Source organism: Papio anubis, chromosome 13 (genome assembly GCF_008728515.1).
Source record: "Papio anubis isolate 15944 chromosome 13, Panubis1.0, whole genome shotgun sequence".
Classification (NCBI taxonomy): domain Eukaryota; kingdom Metazoa; phylum Chordata; class Mammalia; order Primates; family Cercopithecidae; genus Papio; species Papio anubis.
In genome coordinates this window covers 86,493,903-86,505,062 of record NC_044988.1, presented here as the reverse complement: position 1 = coordinate 86,505,062, position 11,160 = coordinate 86,493,903, and the positions used below count along the sequence as shown (strand labels likewise).

The 11,160-nt window shown below is 41.2% G+C and overlaps 1 protein-coding gene across 3 annotated transcripts in view; it reads left to right on the top strand.

Moving 5' to 3' along the window:
- ASTN2 (astrotactin 2) overlaps positions 1-11,160 on the top strand; it is a 1,032,132-nt gene that overhangs the window by 388,409 nt on the left and 632,563 nt on the right. The window lies entirely within an intron of this gene.

Genomic DNA, 11,160 nt, shown 5'->3' with positions numbered 1-11,160 from the left:
GTCCATTATAAAGAAAAGGTCATTATGACATAGCACTTGTGCAGAGCCCAGCTGGCAAGAGTTCTGACACAGTTCCTATCCAAATCCTTGGCAAATCTCACCCCTTCTTTTATCTGGGCTTTTTCAAAGCCATCAGTGGCTTTTTGCCCTCCTAAGCACACACTGAAGAAATGGAACATGTTTGCATCTAAACAGACTTTTTTTTTTTTTTTTTTTTTTTTTTTTTTTTTGAGACAGAGTCTCGCTCTGTAGCCCAGGGCTGAGTGCAGTGGCTGGATCTCAGCTCACTACAAGTTCGGCTTCTCCTGGCTCACTTCATTCTCCTCGCCTCAGCCTCCCCGGGAGTAGCTGACTACAGGGCGCTCAGCCACCTCAGCCTCCTGCTATTTTTTTGTATTTTTGCAGAGACAGGTTTCACCATGTTGGCCAGGATAGTCTCGATCTCCTGACCTCGTGATCCACCCATCTCGGCCTCCCAAAGTGCTGGGATTACAGGCTTGAGCCACCGCGCCCGGCCAACATCTAAACAGACTTAAGCTAGCATTGTTTATCCAGCTGTGAACTACAAATCATTTGCATTTAGGTCATCTGGGGAGATAATTCCTAGAACCAGTGAGTCAGATTCTCTGAGGGTAGAGCCCACATATTAATATTCTTTACAACCCTCTAGGTGGTCACTTATCAAGGCTTTGAGAGCTACATCAATAACTCTGTAAGTGTTACTTTTTTTCCACCTAATATATGTGATCACTTCTTCAGACCCCTTGGAATTGTTATAAACATCTTTAATAAGGGTCTTTTGTTTCCTCCACCTTTGACTTTATCAATGCCCTATTAATGGAGCTGCCTCATAGCATAACTCCAGTAACTGTCATTAGCATTGGATATAATGTGGGTGATCTATTCTTAAGATTTATAACATACTAACCCTGATCACACAGGTTTGGACCTTATCAAAATTGCCATGCAGTTAGCCTTATTGAGAAATAGTTATTGGTTAATATTGAACACCTATCTTAGCTGAGATGTTAGTTTATGCATCTACTGAGGTTCCCTATGTAAGTCAGTATATATTCACCCAATGTAGTCCGTCAATAGAAGATTCTACTTTTAAAGGAACAAGCTATCCAGGTGAAGTAGGTGAGATAGTTCCACTCCAGTGTAGGCAGGTAACATTCCACCTAGAATTCTCTGTTTTGTTCCAAGATATGATATACATTGGAAGTTATTCAAGTGAGAGTATTTGACAGTCAAAATATTCAAAAAGCACAGTAGGTACCTAATGACCTCTTAAGGAAAGTATGGAAGACATTCATTCAATAACAAGAGTTGAAGGAACCTAGACAGGAAGAAAACCTACTATTATTGAGTATATTATCTATTGAGTAGCATACAAAGCACTTTACATAGGGTTCTTCCTTCAATTCTCACAGCAAAATTGAGAGTCTGGATTTAGTATCCTCATTTTGCATACATGAAAAGTGGGGCTCAGGGATGCTAGGTGGTTTTACGAGATTAACACATAGATGACGTGGTATGAAAACTTAAGTCTACCTGAGCCCCCAGTCTAAGGTTCTTCTATGCTCTAAGCTTCCAGAGAGGAGACCAGGATAATTATTATTTATTTTGAAGAGAGCAGATTAGTTCTGGAAGTCCTAAGGAAGGAAAACTAGAGAGCTATATGGGTGATGAGTGTGGTCAGGGATGGGAGAAGATGAAGCCTCAGTTTGGAAATGTCTTCCTCTGCTGTTGACTGTGTGACTTGTGCTAGTTACTTAAACATTTTAAGCTTCAGTTACATTATCTATAAATTCGGGATAATAGCAGTACTTATCTCATAAAGTTATTATGAAGAATAAGTGAAATAATACTCATAAAGCTTTTAGCTCAATACCTAAGACCTAGTAATGGTTCAATAAATTATAAAAATGTCAGAAGTTGTAATAATATTTTCTTAATATTGGAAGGGGGGGTCATTGCAAGGTAATGAGTTCCCCATCATAGAAAATCTCCTGAGAATAGATTACCACATTTTTACAAAGCTGTAGAAGAGAGGGAAGAGATGCCTTTGGCTTTAATACATGATATTTTATTTTGGAGCCATCTTATCAAACTGTACATTTTAAAACCACTTAATTATTTTAGGACTTTTAGAATATGTTTGTTTATTCTTTAGTACTTCACCCAGAGTCTCACCAATTCTTTGCCTAGGCTCAGAAATGGGTGAAAACAAGGGATGTCTCTGTCTCTTGAATACGTTTCTTAGCTAAATTCACACACACACACACACACAAACACACACACACACACAACTTTATATATTGATATGGTTGTTGCATCAAAATACTTATGCTAAAATGTTTTTTAATTTAGGTTAATTTAAGCAGTTAACAATCATGTTTTAGGTTGAACTAAGTTGAAATCCAAGTCTTCCCTGTTCCCTATGACTGAAGTATTTGGGATCTGAGTATTCCTTCTTAGCCCATGAAATCGTAAGGACAAATGCCCACACATTGGGATGGCATGGTTCACTAATATGCCACACATGTAGCTGGTTTTGAGCATAAAATTGTGAATAATAACACTTGCCTACATTTATTTGCTCTCATCCCTACTTGATGTCTTCCATCCCAGAAGAATGAGCTAATGCATGGCTTCCTGCTGTTAGAGAGGAGTGAGGTCCATAATTGGCTTCGGAACTACTTTGCAGTGATTTAAATACATGGAAGGAGTATTTTCAATTCTTAGAAGGGAAAATGACACCACATTGTAAGTGGATCCTTAGCCACAAACTGCCAAACACTTTATTTAAAACAAGTAGTTCCTTGGACATCCTGCTCTCTGAAATCATCCCAGGCTTTGTTTTAAAATGCTCCGTGTTGACTGCAGATCTTTGAATACTGTGGAACATGCTTATGGATGGAAGTTCTGTACAATATGGCTTCTGTCTTTTTGTTAACACATTTGCACAGCCTTGATACTGTTTAGACAAATAGACTGTCTTACCTGGTATCTGCCTCTCTGTATACCTTTGCTTGTACATTCTTTTCCATCATGTATTTACATACACGGCAATCTCACCCATCTCTAAGGCATAACTTATTTTGTTCCCTCTTCTAGAAAACCTTCTTCAATGAGTCCCCAGAGATAAATAATATCACCTTTCATGAACATTACCTAGAACTATATTTGTGCCTTTCTAATGACCTCAGTCTACCTCCTATTACTATTACTGTTATGTAAGTGTCATTGAGGCAACTGCCACAGTCCTACGAACTGGCCTCCTGCTTTAAATCTAGCCTCTCTCCTATCTTTTCTTAACAATGCAAACAGAGCCATCTTTTACAATGAAAAATATCAATACATTGCTTACATGTATTGCATACATGTCATACTTTCCATAAAACTGTTTATTGTCTTCTTTTGTACTTGTTTTGTACTTCTTTTGTACTTCTTATCGTGGCCTTTACATCCTTGCAAGGTCAGGCTCCTGCCTGCCTTTCCAGTCTTAACTCACAACACCTCTCCCTATATTGGCTCCTTAAATTTCTCTGTTGCCTCCTGCCTCAGGCTCTTTGCACATTTACATGTTGTTTTCTTTGCCTGAAAACTTCTTCCCACATCTCTAGTTTCTCTCATTTACCCTAGGGTATTAGACTTTCCTTTTTTACTTCCCAGCCTCTGTTAGCTCCCTTACGAATCATTCTCTTTGAGCCCTGCTTTTTTTCTGTATCACACTTATTTCAGTGTATAACTGTACATTTATCTAGTTAATGTTCTCTCTTGCTAGGTTTCAAATTCCTTAAGGATAGAGATTATATTTCTCTTGCACATTATGTTCAGAACCTTGGACAAGGTCCAAAACATACTTGATGCCCCCTAAAAACTTTCATTGAATTTTTTTTTAAGTTAGTTCAATGGTTAGACTTAAATTTTTTCAAAGGCAAAGACCACAGCTTATTCATGTTCTAACTTATTGTGATACCCAACAGGGGTTCTGACTCAGTAAGCATATAAGAAATTGTGTCTGTAAAAAATGAAGTAAGAGAGGACCAACAGGTGGACCCAGATGCCCTAAGAAGATACATAAAAAAGAATGACAGTGCAGGAGGTCTGAGGCTGCCTCTTCTTCTATGATTGACTTCACTCCCCAAGGATGTTGCTCCCATCCCCAAAAATAAACTCCAATCAAATTCACACACCCCTCCTTAACACCAAAATGAAACAAGCTTCATCCTGGAGCCCAGAAAGAGGGGAAATATAAATTGAGCTGAGATTCAGAACCCCCATAGGGGAGGTGGCAATGAAATACCAATAAACCATATTAATATGCTGAAATCAGGGAGAATAGCTTGAACTCCAACCTAGACTTAATAACTATACGTGAGAGAGTACAGGGAGAAGGCAAGGCTAGGCTTCAGTCAGAATTAAAATGAGATCTGTAATGAAATTGGTAATATAATTTTAAACTGTGAAAACTTTTTTCCCTTCTTCTTTTTCTTATACTTAATGGCCAACTTGCTCGGCAATGGCTGGGAGCTGTGGATACCACCTAGAGTAGATTTTTTTTTTCCTCCAAATCTCTTCATTAGGAAAGTCTAAATCCACAAAACCATGGAAGAAAAAAAAAATGCTTCAAGCCATTTTCTGCCTTAAATAGTAACTGATCCCCAGGTTAAAGTCACAAGCAGCTTGAGGGAGAACAAACCCAGAAAAAACATTCGAAGCGGCTGAACATGTTCAAGCTTTTAAAGATACCACAACAGCCAGTGGGACTGGGATTTTTAATGACACTCAGTGCTAAGATATTAGCTTGGCTTCCAACCAGAATGAATTGTTACTCATTTTCCTTCCTAACAAAAGAGATAACTGAGTTTGACGTCCAAAATTGGAGACTAATTTCTGTGTTTTGATAGCAGATTGAGTCCAAAAATATGTTCCCAGAAACTGGGGCAGAGGGTTGTTGCAAGGAGTAGGCAAACTCAATTTTCTCTCATTAATAATTCCATTCTGTTGTTGTGAAAAGAAGGCCGCTTTGACTTTTAGAATGGAAAGAGAGAACGCTGGGTGGGAGCTGTGATGAGACTGACTTCAAGTCTATAGAGTTAGTTGTTCCATAATTATTGGCTTGAGGTTTGCAAAATAGTGTAGAATTGAGGCAGTGGAGCAATCCACAGGGGAAAGAAGGTAGTATGGTAAAGACATTAAGTGGATTGATCTGTGGCCCAGGAGATGTGGATTCCAGACAGGTTCATCTGCTTTCTTCAGTGTTTTTTCTTTGCTTCAGGGTTTTTTAAATCTAAAAACATGCTAATACTCCCTCCTTCAAAGAGTGTTAGTGGGCTGATTCACTTAAAAGCATTTTGTCAACTGTGAGGGTAGTTATGATAATGAGAATGTTGTGTCTTTACCTCCCTGTTTGTTTACAGCTTTAATATGTATAAAGAAAACCTTAGGGTTAGAATAAGGTCTTAGCAGGTAAGGCTAGGTAAGGAAAAGGTAGAATATTAGGGAAGTTGGCCTCCCTTGGCTAGAAGAAGGAAGATAGATAGTTAAAATGCATTAATAACACCATTCTTTTATTCTTATATAGTGTTCTGCTTCTTCCCTTTCTTCCTTCCTCTTCTCCATTTTTAATTTTTTTTCCTCCTATGATCAACAAACATTTGCATACCACATACCATACTGTCTGTGGCATGCTCAGATACTGGGGTGGAGAGACAGATGAAACACCATCTCTGGCCTTCTCCAGCTTAGTGGTGGTGGGACATGCTAAGTCGATAAATGATGAAACTCAGTGTGAATGATTCATAATGGGATTGTCCTAGATGCTGTGGAGACACCGATGAGAGGCAAACAAGTATCCCAAGCTGGAGATGGGAAGAAGGTGTCTTGAGGAGGTGCTACTTGAGCTACATCTTAGAGCCCTTGACACTTATCTGGAGAAGGGCAATGGATGATGGCAGGCTTCCCAGGGAGGGGCATGGACACATGTCAGTGCATCCTATAGACCCTGTTTTTCAAACCTCCCAATGGTTGCAGTGATTAGAAATGTTTACGGAACAGTTGCTAAGTGCCAGGTCCTATTCTAAGTACTTTGCAAGGTATTACTTGTTTCATTCTATTACCTCATGAAGTAGATCCAGTTATATCCTCAAATTTAAGGGACACATAAAAAATTTAAAGGTCATGTTTGCCTAGGGAGGTTATATGACCACCTTAGTGTTACACAGGTGGGAAGAGATTGAACAGAATTATTTTGAATCAACACCCACAGAATGTGATAGAGAATTTAAGGACTAAGATCATCCTCCAGCTCCTCTATGAATTCACTCCAACTTTGGACAAATCTCTACTTCTTCAGGACTCAGTTTCTTCATTGTAAAATGTAGGAGAGGAACAAGGTGATACTTAAAATTCTTCCCTACCCCGATATCTTAAATGGAGAGGGAGAAATATTGGGGTTCAAAGTCCCCCTTTACTTATCTCATGATGGACATGACCTTCCAAGTCCTTATGCAGCCATCACATTACCCCAGTACTCTCTCTTCAGACTGGTTTGGGCCAAACTGCCGTCAGGCAGCCCCCTGAACAAGGAGGTAGGGGGCAGAGACAGCTGAGCAAACAGCTGAGCCCCCAAGTTGCCATTTGAAGAAAGCTTAGAAGGATCACATCCAAGCTTGTGGAGGGACTTCAGGCTCCCAAGGCTGCCTGGATGAAAAATAACGTGGTGGGAAGCCTGGCCCCTCCCCAGCTTCCCCTCTTAGTCACAGCTGCAGAGGGACCTTGAACATCTCTGATGCCAGTGGGAGTTTGGGAAGGGAAGAATGCATTGTATTCACCTGGGAAAGGGTAAGATGGGAGGAATAATGAACACCTGTGCATCCCTGCTCCCCCTTCCCCAGCCCTGCTTTCCAGCAAAGCCTTGCTATTTGGCTTTTCTCCCCAGCGCATTCCTCTGGATTATGTAAGCCAAATATATCTGCAGCTGCTCAGCCTTGGGTTTTCCAGAAGCTCTTGGCAACTTTCTGAACCTCAGCTAATGGCTGGGGCATCTCACCATCAGCTAGAGTGATCCCCAGGGCCTGGACCATCCCTGAACCTTCTATTTATTCACTCCCTGGCTTTAACTCTGGCTCCCATTTAAACTTTATCAGTGAGTCTGTACATTCAGACTTTCAGCTGACATTTGCTGAGTGCCTGCTCAGGGCCAGGACTTAGATTCTGGAACAAACTCAGGCACAGTCAGCATTAAAGGTGGGTGAGGTGGGGGAAAGAACATAGGATTTGGAAGCTTAAATCCTCAGGTTTAAATCTACACTCCTCCACTTACTAATTATGGATCTTGGACGAGTCACTGTACTTCTCAGAACCACCAATTTTACCATCTATAAAAGTGAAGCTACAAGCCCCTTCCTCACAGGGTGGTGGCGAAGGTGAAATAGAGAGTGGCATAACAATAGCCAAAAATAGATGGTTAGAAAATGCTAATCACACCCTCATAGGGATCACATGTGTCATTTAAAATGATAGACTAACTATACAGCAAAAGGCTGCTATGGAAGGTAGATGATAATCTGAACCATCAGGTCATATAGACAGTCAGCCAGGTTGCTAGGGAAGCTTGGAGTCTTTTCCACTGGGCAGATGTGGGTAAAGCTTCAGGGAGCAAGAGGATTTTACTAGGGTCTTTTCCCATTTGAGGAAACTGGATGGGCAAGGATTGGGAGTGAGAGTGCACTTCTGTTGGAGGTGGGAGGAGAGAGGGAGGACAAGAAGGGCAATCTTCCGGGTAAAAAGAACAGTATGAGTAAAGGTGTGGCAGAAGCAGGTAGCACCCAGCAAGGCTGGGGCTCCATGGGGCATGAATGGATCTAATGGGAGGGTTGCCAAGGAAAAGCAGTTGGGATTTTATCCCGGAGGTTGGGAGTCACAGAAGCACTGAAGGATTTTAATAAAAAGAGTGTAAAAGTCACAGTTGCTTTTACAAAGGGCAAGGCAACTTGTTAATTCAGAGTTCAGGCTGTGGAGTCAGATACACCTGGGTTCAAATGCTAGCTGTATGAAATAATAGATAATAGATGTTACCAATGTTACTTAACCCTTCTGGGTTATGTCTTAATCTGTAGGGTTGGGAGAATTACATGAGATTATGTTTCTAAAGTACTTGGTAATGTTCATTTTTATTGGAATCACCATCACCCTCCTTTCAGTCTAAGTCGAGTCTCCTTGTTAAATGGTCCTGAACTACTTTTTGCATTCAGTCCTTTTGCAATTACTTCTTCAATGTCTAATCTGGTTAAGAGTCTGGGCTATAGAATCTCACTGCCGTGGTTTGATACCTGGCTCTGATATTCTGTAGCTATGTAGCCTTGAGTTAGTTATTTAACCTCTCTAAGCCTCTGTTTGTGCATCTGTGAAGTGGCGAATGTCACAGTGAACCACCTTAAAGGGTGGTTCTTAGCACATATTCAATACTTGCTTAGCACATATTTAATACTTGGAAAACAATAGGCCCTTCCAAAGCTACTTTAAGGCCCATACTGGCAGAGAGTGTAGCTGTCTTATTCTTTTGTAATCCCCAGTACACAATCAGTGTTCAATAAAGATTTGTTGAATAAATGATCACAGTGTAAAAGGTGAATCTGAGGTTGCCAAAGCTGGAGACAAGGAAGACTGATGGGGCAGCCATATTGAGTTCATAAGACAATGTCTGAACAAGGGCATTAGATGTGAAAATAAAGACAAAAGAGTTCCTATAGAGCTAGAACAAGGAAATATGCAACTAACTGCAAGTAGAGACCAAGGAAGAGAAAGAGTCAAAGATGATGTGGTATCTGCCACCTGGGATCCCTGAAAGGTTGATGACCCCAGACATCAATCAGCATAAGAAACCCTACTGAGTTGAGGATGCCTTGCAAGAATAATCTCCTTTTTGTAAAGCTGTGAGGTGTGGTGGTTATTAGCTTCAATACCAATGCTAGAGTACATGGGTTCAAACCCTAACTCAAGCTTCATCTTCTGAAAAATGGGAATGCGAATACACCAGAAATTAGACTGTTATTGTGAGGACTAAATGGTTGTGAATTGCAAGGGCCTGGACCATGGTAACCACACTCAAAAACTAGGGACTGTTACAATTCTGCTGAAGCACCAGCATCCTGATGTGAGACCAAGGATCAGATCCCTACTTCTTGGCTACATTTTTAGATTAAAAAAAAAAAGAAAAAGGAAAAAATGCAAGCAACGTTTAAAAACACACAATAGGCCAGGTGCAGTGGCTCATGCCTGTAATCCCAACACTTTAGGAGGCCGAGGCAGGCAGAACACTTGAGGTAAGCAGTTTGAGACCAGCCTGGCCAACATGGTGAAACCCTGTCTCTACTAAAAATACAAAAAATAGTCCAGCTACTCAGGAGGCTGAGGCAGGAGAATCATTTGAACCTGGGAGGTGGAGTTTGCAGTGAGCCAAGATCACGCCACTGCACTCCAGCCTGGGCAATAGAGCTAGACTCTGTCAAAAAAAAAAACAAAAAAACAAAAAAACAAAAAAACAAAAAAACCCCACAATATTAGAACCTTTACACATGCTGCCTGGATAAAAATTATTAGTAGGAGATGTCACTGTGTCCTGCGAGTAAAATTAATTTTCCAGATCTCTGAAGGCTGCTCCCCTCCCCCGAAGGTTTGAATCATTGGAGTAATATCTCAGGTGACATCTCACCGCAATATTTGAACCAGGGTGGAGGATGAGAGAGTGATGAGTCTGACACCCACATGAGTGTTAACATGACCTGTGAGTTTCAGGGTTCTAGGGCCAATCATTCCCTACAAAGACTCAAATGAAGCATTAATGTGCTGGGCAGAGGACTTTTTTGGAAGCAGAGGCCTGAAAAAAGATACAGAGGCCTGGTGATGGGAGCTGGTGTCACACTTGAAATGTGGAATCAATTAAAAATGGCAGCTTCTGCTACCCCAAAAAGGAGGGCATGAGTACAGGGGTGAGGGCACATTGTGGGCATATTGTCAAGTAGCTAGCTTGGCAGTTTTCTAAAGTGTAGAATGTTAGAGCCAGAAATTATTTTGAGCCTAATCTTAGCACATTCTCCTCCTTGGGCATCTCACCCTCAGGCCAAATGAAATAGCTATTTCCTGAAGGCCCAGACTCGGTTTTGTTTCTTTGCAGCATTTCTTTCCTTTTGCCTAAATCCCTTTGCCCCTTGTATTAGTCTGTTCTCATGCTGCTAATAAAGATATACCCGAGACTGGGTAATTCTAGAGGAAAGAGGTTTGACTCACAGTTCCATATGGCTGGGGAGGCCTCACAATCATGGCAGATGGCAAGGAGGAGCAAGTCACATCTTACATGGTGGCAGGAAAGAGAATGAGAACTAAATGAAAGGGCTTTCCCCCTATAAAACCATCAGATCTCGCGAGACTTATTCACTACCATGAGAACAGTGTGGGGGAAACCGCCCCATAATTCAATTATCTCCCACCAGGTCCCTCCCACAACATATGGGAATTATGGGAGCTACAGTTCAGATGAGATTTCCGTGTGGACACAGTCAAACCATAGCACCCCTCTACTCCATTTAGCTGTAATATCTCAGGTGACATCTCACCGCAATATTTGAACCAGGGTGGAGGATGAGAGAGTGATGAGTCTGTGACACCCACATGAGTGTTAATATGACCTGTGAGTTTCAGGGTTCCAGGGCCAACCATTCCCTACAAAGACTCAAATGAAGCATTAATGTGCTGGGCGGAGGACTTTCTATGGAAGCAGAGGCCTGAAAAAAGATACAGAGGCCTGGTGATGGGAGCTGGTGTCACACTTGAAATGTGACACCATTTAGCTGGTTTCTCTACCCCATTTAGCTGCTTTCTTATACTGAACTCAATATAAGGAAGTGTGACAGCTCAAGTATGACTGTTTGTAGGAAGCATTCTCTGACTTTGCAGTATGACTGTTTGTAGGAAGCATCCCTGCTCTGTGCACCCAAAGCTTCCTATTTTATCTTCATCACTACACTGATTATGTTCTATTATAATGCTCTATCTTGTTATCTCTCAATTGAACCATACACTACTTTCAGGCAGGGACTCTTTCTTCCACTTTTATAACCACCCCCTTTTGTCACGGTATTCAACACAGAG